At 50.3% G+C, this 20,290-nt stretch overlaps 1 long non-coding RNA gene across 1 annotated transcript; it reads right to left on the bottom strand.

Moving 5' to 3' along the window:
- Window positions 1–13,160: 13,160 nt before the first annotated feature.
- On the bottom strand, window positions 13,161–14,896 carry LOC112621507. The gene is made up of 2 exons (XR_003118740.1): window positions 14,648–14,896; window positions 13,161–13,739 (listed from the first exon to the last, which is right to left on the bottom strand). It is a non-coding gene; the product is annotated as an uncharacterized LOC112621507 (long non-coding RNA).
- Window positions 14,897–20,290: the final 5,394 nt, after the last annotated feature.

The raw sequence follows: 20,290 nt of genomic DNA on the forward strand, positions 1-20,290 counted from the left end.
GAATCTGAGACGGATGGAAATTCTGAGGTCAGGAGTTCAAGACCAGCCTGTCCAACATGGTGAAGCGCCATCTCTACTAAAAATACAAAATTTAGCTGGGAGTGATAGCGTGCCTGTAATCCCAGCTACCTGGGAGGCTAGGGCAGGAGAATCACTTGAACCCAGGAGGCGGAGGTTGCAGTAAGCTGAGATCGTGACACTGCACTCCAGCCTGGGCAACAAGAGCAGAACTCCATCTCAAAAAAACAAAGTGCCAAGCACGGTGGCTCACGCCTGTAATCCCAGCACTTTGGGAGGCCAAGGCAGGTGAATCACAAGGTCAGGAGTTCAAGACCAGCCTGGCCAACATCGTGAAACCCCGACTCTACTAAAAATACAAAAAATTAGGCGTGGCGGCGAGCACCTGTAATCCCAGCTACTCAGGAAGCTGAGGCAGGAGAATCGCTTCAACCCAGGAGACAGAAGTTTCAGTGAGCCAAGATCGCACTATTGCACTCCAGCCCCAGCAACAGTGCAAGACTCTGTCTAAAAAAAAAAAAAAATCTCTGCAAAACATTATATTTATTTAGATGACCTTGATTATGGACACTATATCCAGTTGAAAAGTGGAGTACAGACATAATTTTTTTTTTTTTTTGAGACACACTGTCACTCTGTCATCCCGGCTGGAGTGCAGTGGCATGACCACAGCTCACAGCAGCCTCAACCTCCTGGGCTCCACTGATCTTGCCACCTCAGCCTCCGAGTAGTTGGGACTAGAGATACACGCACCAGTAATGGTCCATCCCACTAATTAGTGCATGCCTAATTTTTGTATTTTTTGTAGAGATGGGGTTTTGCCATGTTGCCCCGGCTGATGTCAAACTTCTAACCTTGAGTGGTCCGCCCATCTCAGCCTCCCAAAGTGGTGGGATTACAGGCATGAGTCATTGTGCCCAGCCCATACACAACTTCTAAAAAATTTTTCTTAACACGAAATTGGTAAACATGTTCTAAAGATTTAATGTACAGAATCACTATATATGGTGAGTTTATGGTTTATTGTAAGGTTTGTTTTAATCATCTTAAGAGTTTTTGTTTTGTTTTTTTGAGACAGAGTCTCACTGCAACCTCTACCCTCCAGGTTCAAGCAATTCTCCTCCCTCAGCCTCGCCTTCCGAGCAGCTGGGATTACAGGCACCTACCACTGCGCCCAGCTAATTTTTGTATTTTTAATAGAGACAAGGTTTCACCATCTTGGCCAGGCTGGTCTTGAACTCCTGACCTTGCGATCCACCCGCCTCAGCCTCCCAAAGTGCTGGGATTACAGGCATGAGCCACCGTGCCTGGCCATGGAGTTATTTTTCATTCATAATTGCTATGTTTGTAATTTTTTAACATAGCCAACAAGAAAATACACTAAGTAGATCAAATGGTAGATATAGCTCTTTACAGTTGAGAGTGGGAGAAAAAGTTGAGGCACCTAAGGGAGAAGAATAAAAATGCTAGGGTGTCTGTCACTTTCACAGTGAGGAGGGCTGACATGTAGCAGCTGTGTGAGCAGTCTATTGGAGAGAGTGGCTTTTCTAGTAGACCACAATTCCCTGGCAATTTAGTTTGAACCATATTCACCTGTTGGATTACCAAGAGTACTATTAATGTCAACTGAACTAAATCATCTTTCCATGACTGCTGCCTAACAAGAATCCGTCTTGCAAAATTGACCACCTCAAAAAGAAATTATTTTCATTTCACCTTTAATGATTATCCAAGACCCCAGTATAACAATTAACCCAGCAGATTTTGTTCACATGAATGGCAGAGTACAACCCTTTAAATCTTTGAATTGAGAAAAAGGCTTCAGATTTTAAGTTTTGAGAGTTTTTTTTCTGCTTCATCTAGTCTACCATTGAAGCTTTTGAGTGTACTTTGTATTTCATCCAGTGATTTCTTCAGTTCCACATTTGCCACGTGCTCTGGTAAACTCTGTAACTGGTTGGTAAATACCTCAAGCATATCCAGAATTGCTACTGACGTTTCCCTACTTTCTTTTTCAGAAGTCTCTTGAATCCCCCTAATCTTGGCTAAAATCAGTTTCCACAATTCTCTATATGACATTTCTTGAATTTCTTTTGTATGGGGATCTGTTGCTGGAGAATTACTGGGTTCCTCTGGAGGCATCCCACTTCCTTGCTTTTTCACGTTTCCCGTGTCCTTCTGTTGAAATCTGCGCATCCTGTGTAAATTGCTTCTTCCAAGTTTGTGAACTCACTTTGTAGGGGAGGACTTCTTCCTGAAAATGTAGATATGGTGTTGGTTAGGTGGGGCATTTTGGCTTTGATTTGGGGTAGTATTGTAGGCGCTGTATGATTTCTTGGGTGGTTATTAGTGGAGGGTGTGGTTGCTGGGGACTAGGAGGCTAAGGTGGGCCAGTCTTTGAGCCCCAGTGGTGGGCTGAGCTTGCCTCATTCTTAAACCTAGGAGCGGTGTAGGCTGGCTGTGGCGTTAATGGGTTCAGGGGAGCAATTTGGGGTCCTCTAGGTGCCCTGCTCGAATCCTGGTAGTGGCAGCCCCAGCTAAGCTCGTAGTTGATCCCAGGCCCCAGACCAGCGGGTGTGATGTGGGTGAAGGCAGTTGGGGGGCAACCCACCAGAACCCAGGCCGTCTCTGCTGGTGTTGGAGGTGGTTGCCATGGGTTGGGCGGGCAGGTGACTCCCCAGGCCGGCAGGTGGCCTGTGGTGGTATCCCACAGGCTGGGCCCCAAACCCCACACCCCGGGGAGGAGTGGTCAGGCACCACCGGTGGCGGAAGGGGCAGAACAGCCCCCAATCCTCAGGCCCCTGGCCCGTGTGCTCAAGATCCTCAGGGGACGGAGCCGCCAGCGGACTGTCCTCAGGCCCCTGGGGTTTGGGCTCTGGCTGTGACAGACAGGGAAGGACTGGTCCCCAGGCTGCCGGCGGAAAGCTCAGGTGAGGCAGGGCGGGCGCGCAGTTGGCTAGCGTCTGGGTCCCGCGGGCAGCAGCGGGTTATTTATCCTTTGGGACTCCTGAGAGCGCCCGGCCTCCCTCTCCCTCCCTGGCCCTCAGCTGGCTGCGGCGGTTACCGCAGGCAAGGCAGGAGCTGCCCTCGGGGCTGGACTCCGGGTGGCGGAAGCTGCAGCTGCAGCTGCTCAGGGCAGGGAAGCCCATGGGCTCCACGTGGGCCCCTGCAACGCCGCTGGGGAATCTCTCCGCCGCTGCCCCCTATTCTGGAGGCCCGCGACGGTCAGGTGGCTGCGGCCAAGTCCGTGTGGGGACTACGGAACCCCGTGGTCTCTCACTCACCCTTTCCCCGCGCGCGGGAGCTACAGGCCGTCCCCGCCTATCCGATTTCTCTGCAAAGGCTGCCTGGGTGCCTCTGCTCCGCTCCTCGAGCTCCCCGTGGGTTCTCGACTGAATCCCGCGTTCTCTCAGCGGATCTGCTGCAAGTGTGAAAAGCTACCGGCTCCTTCGGTTCCCTTCGGAGGAGAGGCGCGTGCAGGCTGCATCTACCCGGCCATCTTGAGCCTGTGGTCCTGGGCGGGAACGGGTTCCAAGTGCGCGAGTTACGCAAGGGCGTTCCCTGGAGGGTCCGGGTCGGCCCCGCCCCCTCATTCCTGGGAAGGCCCCGCCCTCCCGTTCCAGACTCGACCGAAAGCTCCGTGTGCACACGGGTGTGTTAGCTAATAGAAATGGGAGCAGACTGTTTACACTTTTCCACAAAAGTGTTCATTTTTCACTTTTTTGTTGTTGTTGTTGTTGTTAAGACGGAGTGCAGAGGCGCGATCTCGGCTCACTGCAGCCCGGGTCCAGGGTCAAGCAATTCTCCTGCCTCAGCCTCCCGAATAGCTGGGATTATAGGCAAGCGTCACCACGCCCAGCTAATTTTTCTATTTTTGGTAGAGACGGGGTTTCACCATGTTGGCCAGGCTGGTCTTGAACTCCTGACCTCGTGATCTGCCAACCTCAGCCTCCCAAAGTGCTGGGATTATAGGCGTGAGCCACTGCGCCCAGCCATTTTTCACTTTTTTTTTTTTTTTTTTTTTGAGACGGAGTCTCGCTCTGTCACCCAGGCTGGAGTGCTGTGGCCTGATCTCAGCTCACTGCAAGCTCCGCCTCCCGGGTTTACGCCATTCTCCCGCCTCAGCCTCCCGAGTAGCTGGGACTACAGTCGCCCGGCACCTCGCCCGGCTAATTTTTTGTATTTTTTAGTAGAGACGGGGTTTCACTGTGTTCGCCAGGATGGTCTTGATCTCCTGACCTCGTGATCCGCCCGTCTCGGCCTCCCAAAGTGCTGGGATTACAGGCTTGAGCCACCGCGCCCGGCATTTTTCACTTTTTATACTGGGGATTTGTGTCAGTACTCGCAGAGCCACCTTTTTTTTTTTTTTTTTTTTTTTTTGAGACGGAGTCTGGCTCTTGTTAGCCAGGCTGGAGTGCAATGGTGCGATCTCGGCTCACCACAACCTCTGCCTCCCGGGTTCAAGCGATTCTCCTGCCTCAGCCTCCTGAGTAGCTGGGATTACAGGCGCGTGCCGCCACACCCTGCCAATTTTGTATTTTTAGTAGATACGAGGTTTCACCATGTTGGCCAGGCTGGTCTCGAACTCTTGACCTCAGGTGATCCGCTCACCTTGGCCTCCAAAAGTGCTGGGATTACAGACGTGAGCCACCTTGCCCGGCCTGTTTTATTCTTTTTTACAGCTAAATAATATCAACATAATCATCTATATTGGAATGTCACATATTGTTAGATATTTGAAAAATCATTTATGTTGAAATATGCATTTTTATGGATGGCCTTTTGAACAGTACTGAAAACATGATTTGGGGGTATAAATATGTTTAAATGTGCAATTTCAGAGAGATGATTTCTTTTTTTTTTTTTTTTTGAGATGGAGTTTCACTTTTGTTGCCCAGGCTGGAGTGCAATGGCACAATCTTGGCTCACTGCAACCTCCACCTCCCAGGTTCAAGTGATTCTCCTGCCTCAGCTTCCCAAGTAGCTGGGATTACAGGCGCACGCCACCATGCCCGGCTAATTTTCTATTTTTGGTAGAGACAGGGTTTCACCCTGTTGGTCAAGCTGGTCTTGAACTCCCGACCTCAGGTAATCCGCCCGCCTCGGCCTCCCAAAGTGCTGGGATTACAGGCGTGAGCCACCGCACCTGGCCCAGAGAGATGATTTCAACAATCATTCCTTTCAAAGGTAAAGATTGGGCTGAGCACAGTGGCTCACACCTGTAATCCCAGCACTTTGGGAGGCCAAGGTGGGCAGATCACCTGAGGTTGGGAGTTCAAGACCAGTTTGACCAACATGGTGAAACCCCATCTCTACTAAAAACACAAAATTAGCCGGGCATGGTCGTGCATGCCTGTAATCCCAGCTACTTGGGAGGCTGAGGCAGGAGAATCGCTGGAACCCTGGAGGTGGAGGTTGCGGTAAGCCAATATGGCAAATTGCACTCCAGCCCTGGCAACAAGAGTGAGACTCCATCTCAAAAAAAAAAGGAAATGTTGGCCGGGCGCGGTGGCTCAAGCCTGTAATCCCAGCACTTTGGGAGGCCGAGACGGGCGGATCACGAGGTCAGGAGATCGAGACCATCCTGGCGAACACGGTGAAACCCCGTCTCTACTAAAAAATACAAAAAACTAGCCGGGCGAGGCGGCGGGCGCCTGTAGTCCCAGCTACTCGGGAGGCTGAGGCAGGAGAATGGCGTAAACCCGGGGGGCGGAGCTTGCAGTGAGCTGAGATCCGGCCACTGCACTCCAGCCCGGGCGACAGAGCCAGACTCCGTCTCAAAAAAAAAAAAGGAAATGTTTTGTTTTTATATTATAAACCTAAAATTTTTAATCAGGATGTTTTCAAATTTAACAATCTTGTGACAAACTATCCATAACATAAAATTTGCCAATCTAACCTTTTTTTTTTTTTTTTTTTTTGAGAAGGAGTCTCGCTCTGTTGCCAGTCTGGAGTTCAGTGGAGTGATCTCCGCTCACTGCAACCTCCAACTCCTGGGTTCAAGCCATTCTCCTGCCTCAGCCTCCCAAGTAGCTGGGACTACAGGCGCATGACCACCATGCCCAGCTAATTTTTGTATTTTTAGTAGAGATGGGGTTTCACCATGTTGGCCAGGATGATCTCGATGTCTTGACCTTGTGATCCGCCCACCTCAGCCTCCTAAAGTTCTGGGATTATAGGCATGAGCCACCACGCCCAACCTGCCTCTTTAGCCTAGGCTGGAGTGGAGTGGTGCCATCTGGGCTCACTTCAGTCTCCACCTCCTTGGCTCAAGCCATCCTCCCACCTTAGCCTCCCGAGTAGCTGAGACTACAGGATCGCACCACCACGACCAGCCAGATTTTTACTGTAGAGACGGGGTTTCACTATATTCCCCAGACTGGTCTCCAACTTGCGAGCTGAATCCATCCACCCACCTCTGCCTTCCAAAGTACTCGGATTACAGGCGCTAGCCACCAGAACCAGCCCATTCTAACCATTTGGAAGTATACGGTTCAGTAGCAGTAAATACACTCACATTGTTATGCAACCATCACCACCATCCATCTCCAGAACTTTCTATGATCCCTAACTGAATCTCTGTAACCATTGAACAACTCCCCTTTTCTCCTTCCCCTAGCCCCTGGCAACCACCGTTCTATTCTACTTTTTGTCTCTGATTTTGCCTCCTCTAAGTCCCTTATACAAGGGGAATCATACAGTATTTGCTTTTTTGTTACTGGTTTATTCCAGGTAACCTAATATCTCAAGGTTCATCTGTGTTGCAGCATGTGTCAGAATTTCCTTCCTTTTTAAGGCAGAATACACCTGAGCACGGTGGCTCACGCCTGTAATCTCAGCACTTTGGGAGGCCAAGGCAAATGGATCACCTGAGGTCAGGAGTTCAAAACCAGCCTGGCCAACATAGCAAAACCCTGTCTCTACTAAAAATACAAAATTAGGGCCCTGCGTGGTGGCTCACGCCTGTAATCCCAGCATTTGGGAGGCCGAGGCAGGCGGATTATGAGGTCAGGAGTTCGAGACCAGCCTGACCAACATGGTGAAACCCCCGTCTCTACTAAAAATACAAAAAGTATATAGCTGGGTGTGGTGGTGCGCACCTGTAATCCCAGCTACTCAGGAGGCTGAGGCAGGAGAATTGCTTGAACCCAGGAGGTGGAGGTTGCAGTAAGCCGAAATTGCACCACTGCACTCCAGCCTGAGCAACAGAGCAAGACTCTGTCTCAAAAAAAAAAAAAAAAAAAAATACAAAATTAGCCAAGCGTGGTGGCGCATGCCTGTAATCCCAGCTACTCTGGGGAGGCTGAGGCAGGAGAATCGCTTGAACCCAGGAGGCGGAGGTTGCAGTGAGCCAAGATCACGCCATTGCACTCCACCCTGGGCAACAAGAATGAAACCCTGTCTCTAAATAAATAAATAAATAAATAAGCAAGCCGGGCATGATGGGGCACACCTGTAATCCCAGCTACTCGGGAGGCTGAGGCACAAGAATCACATGAACCTGGGAGGTAGAGGTTGCAGTGAGCCGACATCTCACCACTGCACTCCAGCCTGGGTGACAGAGAGAGACTCTGTGTGGGAAAAAAAAACTTCCTTCCTTAAGAAGATAGAATAATATTCCATCATATGGCCAGACCACATTTTGCTTATCCATTCATCTGTTGGCTATTTGGGTGTTTCCAACTTTTGGCTTAGTGAGTGCACTGCTAGCAACATGGGTATACAGCTCACCCAGGATATTTTAGAAGATTTTTAGCATTTATCTCCAAAAGTTTATATTTATTTAGATGACCTTGATATGGACAACATATTCAGCTGGAAGGTAGAATACATACACAGCTTCTAAATTTTTTTTTTTTTTTTTAAGACAAAGTCTTATTGCCCAGGCTGGAATGCAGTGAGTTGATCTCAGCTCACTGCAACCTTTGCCTCCCAGGTTCAAGCGATTCTCCTGCCTCAGTCTCCCAAGTAGCTGAGACTACGGGTGTGTGCCACCACACCTGGCTCATTTTTGTATTTTCAGTAGAGACAGGTTTTCAACATGTTGGCCAGGCTGGTCTCGAACTCCCGACATGAAGTGATCTGTCCGCCTCAGCCTCCCAAAGTCCTGGGATTACAGGTGGCAGCCACCATGCCCAGCCTAAAAAATTTCATAACATCAAATTGGTAAAAATGTTCAAAACTTAATGCTCAGAATAACCAGACATGGTGAGTTTATCATTTATTGTATAAGCATTTTTTCTGTTTGTTTTTTGAGACGGAGCCTCACTGTGTCACCCAGGCTGGAGTACAGTGGCACGATATGGGCTCACTGCATCCTCCACCTCCTGGGTTCAAGTGACTCTCCTGCCTCAGTCTCCCGAGTAGCTGCAATTACTGGCGCCCACCACCATGCCAGGCTTTTTTTTTTTTTTGTATACTTAGTAGACAAGGGGTTTCACCATTTGGGCCAGGCTGGTCTTGAACTCCTGACCTTGTGATCCACCCAGCCTTGGCCTCCCAAAGTGCTGGGATTACAGGCGTGAGCCACCGCGCCCGGCCAAAGGTATTTGTTTTAATCATCTTAGGAGTTTTCTGTCATTCAGGCTCACTACAGCCCCAACCTCCCAGGCTCAAGCGATCTTCCCACCTGTGTCTGAATAGCTAGGACTAGAGGCTGACGCCCACCATACTTGCCTAATTTTTATCCTATTTTTGATAGAGTTAGAGTCGGTCACTTTGTTGCTGAGGCTGGTCTCGAACTCCTGGCCTTAAGCAACCCTCCTGCCTCAGCCTCCCAAAGTGTTGGGATTATAGGCATCAGCTGCTGTGCCTGCAGTTTTGTTTTGTTTTTTGTTTGTCTGTTTTTGAGACAGTCTTCTCTGTCACCCAGGCTGGAGCACGATGGCATGATCTCGGCTCACTGACATCTCTGCCTCCTGTGTTCAAGCAATTATCCTGCCTCAGCCCCCTGAATAGCTGGGACTACAGGCATGTGCCACCACACACAGCTAATTTTTGTATTTTTAGTAGAGATGGGGTTTCACCATGTTGACCAGGCTGGTCTCAAACTCCTGACCTTGTGATCTGCCCACCTTGGCCTCCCAAAGTGCTGGGATTACAGGCATGAGCCACCACGCCCGCCCTACAATTTTTACATCTGTAATTTTTCAACATAGCAAATGGGAAAATACACTAAGTAGATCAAATGGTAGATATAGCTCTTTTCAGCTGTGAGTGGGAGAAAAAGTTAAGGCACCTAAGGGAGATGAATAAAAATGCTAGGGTGTCTGTCACTTTCACAGTGAGGAGGGCTGAGCAGTCTGTTGGAGAGAGTGGCTTTTCTTTTTTTTTTTTTTTTTTTGTGTGAGACAGAGTCTCGCTCTCTCACCTAGGCTGGAGTGCAGTGGCGCAATCTCAGCTGACTGCAACCTCTGCCGGCTGGGTTCAAATGGTTCTTCTGCCTCAGCCTCAGTAGCTGGGACTATAGGCATGCACCACTACACCCGGCTACTAATTTTTTTTGTATTATTAGTAGAGACGGGGTTTCAGCATGTTGGCCAGGCTGGTCTTGAACTCTTGACCTCAGGTGATCCACCCTCCTCGGCCTCCCAAAGTGCTGGGATTACAGGTATGAGCCACCGCGCCTGGTAGAGAGTCTTTTCTAAACCATGACAATTCCCTGGTAATTTAGCTTCAATTACTGTCACCTGTTAGGATTACCGTGCGCACTGTTAACGTCAACTGAATCAAATCCTCTTTCCATGACTGCTGCCTAACAAGAATCCATCTCAGCTGGCCTGGTGGCTCACGCCTGTAATCACAGCCCTTTGGGAGGCCGAGGCAGGTGGATCACCTGAGGTCAGGGGTTTGAGACCAGCCTGGCTAACACGGTGAAACCCTATCTCTACTAAAAATACAAAAATAAGGCAGGTGTGGTGGTACACGCCTATAGTCCCAGCTACTCCGGAGGCTGAGGCAGGAGAAACTCTTGAACCTGGGAGACGGAGGTTGCAGTGAGCCAAAATTGTGCCACTGCACTCCAGCCTGGGCGACAGAGCAAGACTCAATCTCATTTAAAAAATAAAATAAAATAAAATCGATCTCGCAAAATTGATCATCTCAAAAAGAAATTATTCTCATTTTACTTTAATGATTATCCAAGACCCCAGTATAAGAATTAACCCAGAATATTTTGTTCACATTAATGGTCAGAGTATAACCCTTTAAATCTTTAAGAAACATGCTTCAGATTTCAAGTTTTGAGAGTTTTTCTTCTACTTGGTCTAGTCTATCATTGAAGCTTTTGAGTTTGCTTTGTATTTCTTCCAGTGATTTCTTCAGTTTCAGAAGTATCCTTAGGTTGCTTTTAGGAATATCACTGAAGTTGATCATTTTTTCCTGTAGAACGCTAACTACTTCCATCTCTTTTCTCTGTTCTTTTCCAAATGATGCTTGCATTATGCTCATCAACTGTATAATCTCTATGTTCAATTCTCTCTCCAAAATATCTTGTGTTTCTTTTGGTTGGGGATCTGCTGCTGGAGAATTACTGGGTTCCTTTGGAGGCGGCCCATTTCCTTGCTTTTTCATGTTTTCTGTGTCCTTCCGTTGAGATCTGTGCATCCTGTGAAAGTGGCTTCTTCCAAGTTTGTGAACTCGCTTTGTAGGGGAGGACTTCTTCCTGAAAATGTAGATAGGGTGATGGTTAGGTGGGGCACTTTGGCTTTGATTTGGGGTAGTACTGTAGGCTCTGTATGATTTCTTGGGTGGCTTAGGGTGTGGTTATCAGTGGAGGCTGTGGTTGCTGGGGATTAGGAGGCTAGGTGGGCCAGTCTTTGGGCCCCAGTGGTGTCCTGATCTTACCTATTCTTTAGCCCCAGTGTATGCTGGCTCTGTTATTAGTGGGTTGTGGGGAGTGACTCGTGTGCCTCTAGGTGTCCTGCTCTAATGCTGGTAGTGGCAGCCACTGGCTGGGGGTGTGGCTAATCCCAGGCGCCGGGGCAGTGGGTAGGATGTGGGCAGCATAGCTGCAGTTGGCGGCGGGGGTGGGGAGGGGGGACGGACGGCAACCCTCCGGGACCCAGGCGGTCCCTGCTGGTGTTGGAGGTGGCTGCCCAGGTTGGGAGGGCAGGCGAGTCCCCTGGCCTGCGGTGGTATCCGCAGGCTGGGCCTCAGACCTCAAAAACCGTCGAGGACGGGGAGGAGTGTTCAGCCGCCAACGGTGGCGGAAGAGGCCGAATAGTAACCAATCCCCAGGCCCCTGGCCTCAGTGCTCAACTCCTCAGGAGGCAAAACTGCCAGCGGACTGTACCGAGGGCCCCAGGGTTCCGTGGCTAGCTAGGACGGACAGGGAAGGACTGGTCCCCAGGAAAGCTCAGGCGGGGCAGAGAAGGCAAGCGGTTGGCTCGCGTCTGGGTCCCGCGGCGGCGGTGGGGTTGTTTGTCCTTTCGGACGTATGAAAGCGTCCGGCCTCCCCGCTTCCTCCCTGGCCCTCCCTTGGCGGGGGCTGCAGCTGCAGCTGCTCAGGGCAGGGAAGCCCGTGGGCTCCACGTGGGCTCCTGCAACGCCGCTGGGGAATCTCTCGGCCGCTGCCCTCGATTCTGGAGGTCAGCGAGGGTCAGGGGGCTGTGGAACTCCGTGGGGGGACTGCGGAGCCTCGGGGTCTCTCACTCACCCTTTCCCCGCGCGCAGGAGCTACAGGCCGTCCCCGCCGATCCGATTTCTCCGAGCAGGCTGCCTAGGTGCCTTTGCTGCACTCCTCGGGCTCCCTGTGGCTTCTCGGCTGAATCCCGCGTTCTCTCAGCCGATCTGCTGCAAGTGCGAAAACCTACCGTCTCCTTCGGTTCCCGTCGGAGGAGAGGCGCGTGCCGGGTGCATCTACCAGGCCATCTTGAGTCTGTGGGAACGGGTCCTAATGGCGCCAGTTACTCAAGGGCGTTCCCTGGAGGGTCCGGGTCAGCCCCACCCCCTTCACTCTCGGGAAGGCCCCGCCCTCCCCTTCCAGACTGGTCCGCAAGCTCCGTGTGCACACCGGTGTGTTTGCACATAGAAATAGGACTATTCGGCCGGGCGCTTGAACCCGGGAGGCGGACGTTGTAGTGAGCCGAGATCGTGCCACTGCACTCCTACCTGGGCGACAAGAGCTAGACTCCATCTCAAAAAAGAAAAAATCATTTACGTTGATGTATGCGTTTTTATGGATGCTTTATTATTATTATTATCATCATCATTTTGAGATGGAGTCTAACTCTGTCTCCCAGTCTGCAGTGCATTGGCTAGATCTCAGCTCCTGCAAAGCAAAAACTCCCTCTCCAAAAAAAAGAAAGATGAATTAACATGCTAGGGTGTGCTTGGCACAGTGTGGTTCACCCCTGCAATCCCAGAACTTTCGGAGGCTGAGGCAGGCAGATCACTTTGAGTTCAGGAGTTCAAGACCAGACTAGGCAACATGGTGAAACCCCGTTTCTACAAAAAGGTACAAAAATTAGCCAGGAGGGTGGGCACGGTGGCTCAGCCCCTGTAATCCCAGCACTCTGGGAGGCCCAGGCGGGCAGATCACCTGAGGCCAGAAGTTCAAGACCAGCCTGACCAACATTGGGAAACCCCATGTCTACTAAAAATACAAAAACGAGCTGGGCGTGGTAGCGGGTGCCTGTAATCCCAGCTAATCGGGAGGCTGAGGCACGAACCTGGGAGTCAGAGGTTGCAGTGAGCCATGATCGCATCATTGCACTCCAGCCTGGGCAACAAGAGCGAAACTCCAACCAAAAAAAAAAAATTAGCCAGGGGTCATGGCTCATGCCTGTAGTCCCAGCTACTTGGGAGACTGAGACTGGATAATGGCATGAGCTTGGAAAATGGAGGCTGCAGTGAGATTGCACTACTGCACTCCAGCCTGGGATACAGAAAGCCCATGTCTGTAAATAAATAAATGCTACAGTGTTTGTCAGGTTTACAGTGAGGAGGGCTGACATGTAGCTGTGTGGGCAATCTGTTAGAGACAGGAGTGGCTTTTCTTGACCATGACAATGTCCTTCAGCTACATTCACCTGTTAAGATTACTGTGCCTACTGAATTCAGTACTGATCAGATTCAGTAACTGAATCAGATCATCTTTACACAACTGCTGCATGATAACTCATCTTGCAAAATCAACTATCTCTAAAGGAAATTATTTTTATTTTGCTCTAACGATTACCCAAGACCCCAGAATAACAATTAACCCAGCAGGTTTCGTTCACATTAATGGCCAGTGTACAACCCATTTTCTTTAAAGTGAGAAAAATGCTTCAGATTCTGTGTCCTGAGAGTTTTTCTTCTATTTGTTCTAGTCTATCATTGAAGCTTTTGACTGTACTTTGTATTTCATCCAATGATTTCTTCAGTTCCAGAAATACTCTTCTGTTGAATTTTAAAACCTCTTTCTGGCAGGTAATCATCTCATACGTCTCCCCAACTCTTTTCCTCATTTCTTTGTGTTCTCGTTCAAAAGACTCTTCCATGTTGATGACCTTCTTTACAATCAGTCGGGTCAATTCTCTGCTCAATTCTCTGTTTGAGCTTTCCTGAATTTCTTTTGGATGGGGATCTGTTGCTGGAGAATTACTGGGTTCTTCTGTAGGCATCACATTTCCTTGCTTTTTCATGCTTCCCGGGTCCTTCCATTGAGATCTGGGCATCTTGTGGAATAGTCACTTCTTCCAAGTTTGTGAATTCACTTTGTAGGGGAGGACTTCTTCCTGAAGATGTAGATATGATGTGGTTAAGTAGGGGACCTTGGCTTTGGTTTGGGGTAGAAGTGTAGGCTCTGTACATTACTTGAGTGACTTAGTGTGTGGTTATTACTGGAGGCTGTGCTTGCCTGTTCTTGAGCCCCAGAGCAGTGTATGCTGGCCCTGGCGTTAGTGGGTTCAGGGGAGCGATTCGTGGGCCTTTTCCTGGGCCTCTAGGTGCCCTGCTGGAATGCTGGTAGTGACAGTCCCTGGCTGGGCGTGTGGCTGATCTCAGGCCCTGGGGCAGCAGGAGTGATGGGCGGGAGGGGCAAGCGAGTCCCCTGGCCTGCGTGGTGGTATCGGCAGGCTGTGTCCCAGACCTCAGACCCCGGGGAGGAGTGTTCAGCTGCCAGCGGTGACGGACAAAGCCCGCAGCCACCAGTCCCCAGGCCCCTGGCCCGTGTGCTCCAGTCCTCGGGGGACGGAAATGTCAGCGGACTGTCCTCAGGCCCCCAGGGTTTGGGCTCTGGCTGTGACAGACAGGGAAGGGCTGGTCCCCAGGCTGCGGGCGGAAAGCTCAGGCGGGGCAGGGCGGGCGCGCAGTTGGCTCGCGTCTGGGTCCCGCGTCAGCGGCCGGGTTATTTGTCCTTTGGGACTCCTGAGACCGCCTGGCCTCCTCTCTCCCTCCCTGGTCCTCAGCTGGCTGCGGCGGTTACAGCAGGCAAGGCAGAAGCTGCCCTCGGTGCTGGACTTTTGGGGTGGCGGGGGCTGCAGCTAAAGCTGCTCAGGGCAGGGAAGCCCGTGGGCTCCACGTGGGCTCCTGCAACGCGACTGGGAAATCTCTCGGCCGCTGCCCCCTATTCTGGAGGCCTGCGAGGGTCGGGGGCTGTGGAAGTCCGTAGGGAGACTGCGGAGCCCCGGGGTCTCTCACTCACCCTTTCCCCGCGCGCGGGAGCTACATACAGGCCGTCCCCGCCTATCCGATTTCTCCGCGCAGGCTACCTGGGTGCCTCTGCTCCGCTCCTCGGGCTCCCAGTGGCTGAATCCCGCGTTCTCTCAGCCGACCTGCTGCAAGTGTGAAAACCTACCAGCTCCTTCGGTTCCCTTCGGAGGAGAGGCGCGTGCCGGGTACATCTACCCGGCAACCTTGAGCCAGTGGTCCTAGGTGGGAACGGGTCCCACGTGCGTGGGTTACTCAAGGGCGTTCCCTGGAGGGTCCGGATCTGCCCCGCCCCCTTCACTCCCGGGAAGGCCCCGCCCTCCCCTTCCAGACTGGACCGAAAGCTCACAGGTGTGTTAGTGTGCACACAGGTGTGTTAGCTCATAGAAATGGGAGCAGACTATTTACACTTTTCCACAAAAGTGTGCGTTTTTCACTTTTTATGCTGGGGATTTGTGTCAGTACTAGCAGAGCCGCGTTGTTCTTTTCTTTTTTTCTTTTTTTTTTTTGGGACAGAGTCTAGCCCTGTCGTCCCAGGCTGGAGTGCAGTCCTGTGATCTCGGCTCGCCACAACCTCCGCCTCCTGGGTTCAAGCGATTCTCCTGCCTCAGCCTCCCAAATGGTTGGGAATACCGGCGCATGCCACCAGGCCTGGCTAATTTTTTTGTATAATATTTTTAGTAGAGATGGGGTTTCACCATGTTGGCCAGGCTGGTCTTGAACTCCTGATCTCAAGTGAACCGCCCGCCTTGGCCTCCCAAAGTGCTGGGATTACAGGCATGAGCCACTGTGCCCAGCAGCAGAACCATTTTCTATTCCATGCTGAACAAACCAGTTTTTGCCACACATGTGTTGAGATGAAACAACTTTCTTTCTATGAGAGATGTCACAGGAGCTCATGAAACAGCCCAATCACAGGAACTCTGTAGTTCAGCATGGCTCAAGTGAGTGTGTGTATGTGAGAGGGACTGTGAATATAGGAGGGTGAATGTGTGCATATATGTTTGTATATTTGAGCATGTGGGAGAAGATAAGGGACCAGATGGTGAAGGGCACCTCAGGCTAGGCAAGGAGTTTGGTGTATCTTACAGGCATTAATGTGCCACTGACAGATTTTTTCACTGACAATGTGGCCAGATTTTTATTTTATTTTATTTTGTTATTTTATTTTATTTTAGACAGAGTTTCACTCTTGTTGCCCAGCCTGGAGTGCCATGGAGCGATCTTGGCTCACCACAACCTCTGCCTCCTGGGTTCAAGGGATTCTCCTGCCTCAGCCTCCCAAGTAGCTGGGATTACAGGCATGCACCACCATGCCCAGCTAATTTTGTATTTTTAGTAGAGACAGGTTTTCTCCACGTTGGTCAGGTTGGTCTTGAATTCCCAACCTTAGGTGGTCTGCCTGCCTCGGCCTCCCAAAGTGCTGGGATTACAGACATGAGCCACCGCCCCCAGACTTATATTATTTTATTTTTTGAGACAGAGTCTTGCTCTGTTGCCCAGGCTACCATGCAATGGTGTGATCCCAGCTCATTGCAACCTCCACCCCACGGGCTCCCAAGCAGTTATCATCCCTCAACCTCTTGAGTAGCTGGGATTACATGTGCCTGCCATGTGCACGCCTGGCTAATTTTTGTATTTTGGGGGGTTTCACCATGTTGGTCAGGCTGGTCTCGAACTCCTGACTTCAGATGATCCATGAGCCTCAGCCTCCCAAAGTGCTAGGATTACAGGCATGAGCCACCATGCCCAGCTCCCAGGTTGCCTTCTTTAGGTGTCTGTCTCAGGTCTCCCTCTCTCTCTCATACTGACACTTCTAATTGCATCTTCTAGAGCCCACTTGGATAATCCAGGATTATCTTCCCATCTAAAGATACTTAATCGGGCCAAGCACAGTGGCTCATGCCTGCAATCCCTACACTTTGGGAGTCCCAGGCAGGCAGATCACCTGAGGTCAGGAGTTCGAGACCAGCCTGGCCAACATCGCAAAAAACCTGTCTCCACTAAAAATACTAAAATTAACCTGGTGTGGTGGTGCATACCTGTAATTCCAGCTACTCGGGAGGCTGAGGCAGGAGAATGACTTGAACTCAGGAAGCGGAGGTTGCAGTGAGCTGAGATGGTACCACTGCACTCTAGCCCGGGCAACAGAACGAGACTCCATCTCAAAAAAAAAAAAACAAAAACAAAAACAAAAAAAAAAGATCCTTTTTTTTTTTTTTTTTTTTTTGAGACGGAGTCTCGCTCTAGCCTCAGCCTCCGAGTAGCTTGGATTACAGGCGCCCGCCACCTCGCCCGGCTAGTTTTTTGTATTTTTTAGTAGAGACGGGTTTCAGCGGGTTAGCCAGGATGGTCTCGATCTCCTGACATTGTGATCCCTCCGTCTCGGCCTCCCAAAGTGCTGGGATTACAGGCTTGAGCCACCGCGCCCGGCCAAAAGATCCTTAATTACATATGCAGAGACAGTTTTTTTCCAAATAAAGTAACACAGGTTCCGGGGATCAGGACCTGATATCTTTGGGGGCTATTTTTTTTTTTTTTTTTTTGAGACGGAGTCTCGCTCTGCCGCCCAGGCTGGAGTGCAGTGGCCAGATCTCGGCTCACTGCAAGCTCCGCCTCCCGGGTTTACGCCATTCTCCTGCCTCAGCCTCCCGAGTAGCGGGGACTACAGGCGCCCGCCACCTCGCCCGGCTAGTTTTTTTTTTTTTGTATTTTTTAGTAGAGACAGGGTTTCACCGTGTCAGCCAGGATGGTCTCGATCTCCTGACCTCGTGATCCGCCCGTCTCGGCCTCCCAAAGTGCTGGGATTACAGGCTTGAGCCACCGCGCCCGGCCGGGGGCTATTATTTAGCCTTCCTCAGATGCACACACTTAGGCCTTGATGGAGCAGGAAGAGCAGATTTGGGGAGAAGATAAAAAATGGCTAGTCTAGGGTTACCCTGCAAGTTAGAGGAAGGGACAGACCTGGACCCTATGCCACAGCTCTTTCCACTGTTTTACAGTAGCTGAGCCTAAGGGAGGAGACCACTCCTCATATCATCTTATGCCCAGTTTCTGCCTCCAAAGAAAGAAGAAGTAAAAACTAAAAGGGAGAAATGAAATCCACAGGCAGCCAGCCCGGAGCCACACCCTCGGCTGGTAGTTAAAGATCGACCACTGACCTAATTGGTTGTGTTATCTATAGATTACAGACATTGTATAGAAATGCACTGTGAAAATCCCTATCTTGTTTTGTGCCGATCTAATTACCGGTGCCTGCAGCCCCCAGTCAGTACCCCCTGCTTGCTCAATCAATCATGACCCTCTCACACGCACCCCCTTAGAGTTGTGAGCCCTTAAAAGGGACAGGAATTGCCCACTTGGGGGGCTCGGCTCTTGAGACAGAAGTCTTGCCCGACGTCTCCAGCCGAATAAACCCCTTCCTTCTTTAACTCGGTGTCTGAGGAGTTTTGTGTGTGGCTCATCCTGCTACAAGCCAAGGATTTCCCAAATGAACATGGCTAAGAGTGTTGCCCTCTGAGGTGGAAACTGATGAGGCCACAGCAACAACAGCCGGGCCAGTAAAGGAAGTGTTACCCATTTTAGAAGTGGAGCCACCCAGGAGATGCTGGGCAAGTATGTTGCAGACAGAACACACCTCAAAGATCTTTGGACCAGGTGACCAAGTAGAATACTGAAGCCCTGTGCATTGGAAAGAAAAGTATGATTCATTCACTTACATTGCAGCTTGAATGTCCATGTCTCAGAACTGTTCAGGTAAAGCCCCTGGACAACATTATACTCTGTGGAACACCAGAAGACCCTTCTATCTATAAGGCAGGCTACTCTGCTATAACAAAAGGCTTTATTGGTAACTAAGGACATACAGGAGTTAATAAAAAGACAGCACTCTTGGCCGGGCATGGTGGCTCATGCCTATAATCCCAGCACTTTGGGAGGCCAAGGCGGGCGGATCACGAGGTCTAGAGATTGAGACCATCCTGGCCAACATGGTGAAACCCCATCTCCACTAAAAATACAAAACTTAGCTGGGCGTGGTGGCGTGCGCCTGTAGTCCCACCTACTCAGGAGGCTGAGGCAGGATAATCACTTGAACCCGGGAGGAGGAGGTTGCAATGAGCCCAGATCATACCACTGCACTCCAGTCTGGCAACAGAGCCAGACTCCATCTCAAAAAAAAAAAAAGGAAATTACTCAAGTATGCTGGGTGTGGTGGTGGCTCACGCCTGTAATCCCAGCACTTTGGGAGGCTGAAGCAGGTAGATTGCCTGAGGTCAGGAGTTCAAGACCAGCCTGACCAACATGGTGAAACCCCTTCTCTACCACAATTACAAAAATTAGCCGGGCGTGGTGGTGAGCGCCTGTAATCTCAGCTACTCGGGAGGCTGAGGCAGGAGAATCACTTAAACCTGGGAGGTGGAGGTTGCACTGAGCCGAGATTGTGCCACTGTACTCCAGCCTGGGCGACAGAGTGAGACTCTGTCTCAAAAAAACAAAACAAAACAAAACAAAGAAAATGAAATATCAAATATGGAATTATTTTATAAACTCTAAACTGTCACATATATTAGAGATTGTTTCAGCTACCTTCTTCATCAATTTATTGAGTACTGCATTTTAAATCAGAGCTTCTTGTGTTATGCCCAGACCGTTTATTCCCGGAAGAAGACCACCAGAGTCCAGAGTCAAAGCTAAGCAGCAAGGATCTTTATTACAGGTTCGAACCTGGAGCTCTCACTTGCTCGTGAAACGAGATGGGCAGGAGAGCTCCCCCACTGAGCTCCGAACAATGTTATATAGTCTAAGGAAAGTAGGCATAGAATCATTATACAAATTAGAGGTATGATTGGCTGGAGTTTGAACAAAGCGATTTGGCAAACTATGATTGGTTCCCGCCATTTCTGATATTTCAGTACAACCCTTGAGGCGGAAGAGCAGTTTTACACAAAGGCAGTTAATTATATTGCGTCAGGTTGCACAACCAGTTTATGGCTATCTTGCTTAAACACACCTTGTGACCTGGCTATCTTACTTAAACATTCCTTGTGACCTGGCCTCAGAAAGAAAAACATGTACTTACAGAACTTACGAAACCTCTGGTACGTGCAGAGATTAGAAAGCAGAACAAAGAGTTTAGCAACATCGGGGGGGAAGGGAGGGTACGCATTTTTGTGTCTTTGTGTCCTTTCACTTGGACTGGGCACAATGGCTCATACCTGTAATTCCAGCACTTTGGGAGGCCAGGATGGGCGGATCACTTGAGGTCGGGTGATCATTTGATGTCAGGAGTTCAAGACCAGCCTGGCCAGCATGGTGAAACCCCGTCTCTACTAAAAATACAAAAATCAGCCAGGCGTAGTGGTGGGCGCCTGTAATCTTGGAGCTACTTGGAGGCTGAGGCAGGAGAATCACTTGAACCTGGGAGGCAGAGGTTGCAGTGAGCTGAGATCTCACCACTGCACTCCAGCCTGGGCGACAGAGTGTGACTCTGTCTCAATCAATCAATCAGTCCATCAATCAGAGCTTCTCAAAGTTCAGTGTGCACACAAATGACCTGACATCTCGTTAAAAATGCAGACTCCAGATGGGGCACAGTGGCTCAGGCCTGTAGTTCTAGCACTTTGAGAGGCCGAGGTGG

The sequence above is a fragment of the Theropithecus gelada genome, chromosome 3, assembly GCF_003255815.1.
Source record: "Theropithecus gelada isolate Dixy chromosome 3, Tgel_1.0, whole genome shotgun sequence".
NCBI classification, from domain to species: Eukaryota; Metazoa; Chordata; class Mammalia; order Primates; family Cercopithecidae; genus Theropithecus; species Theropithecus gelada.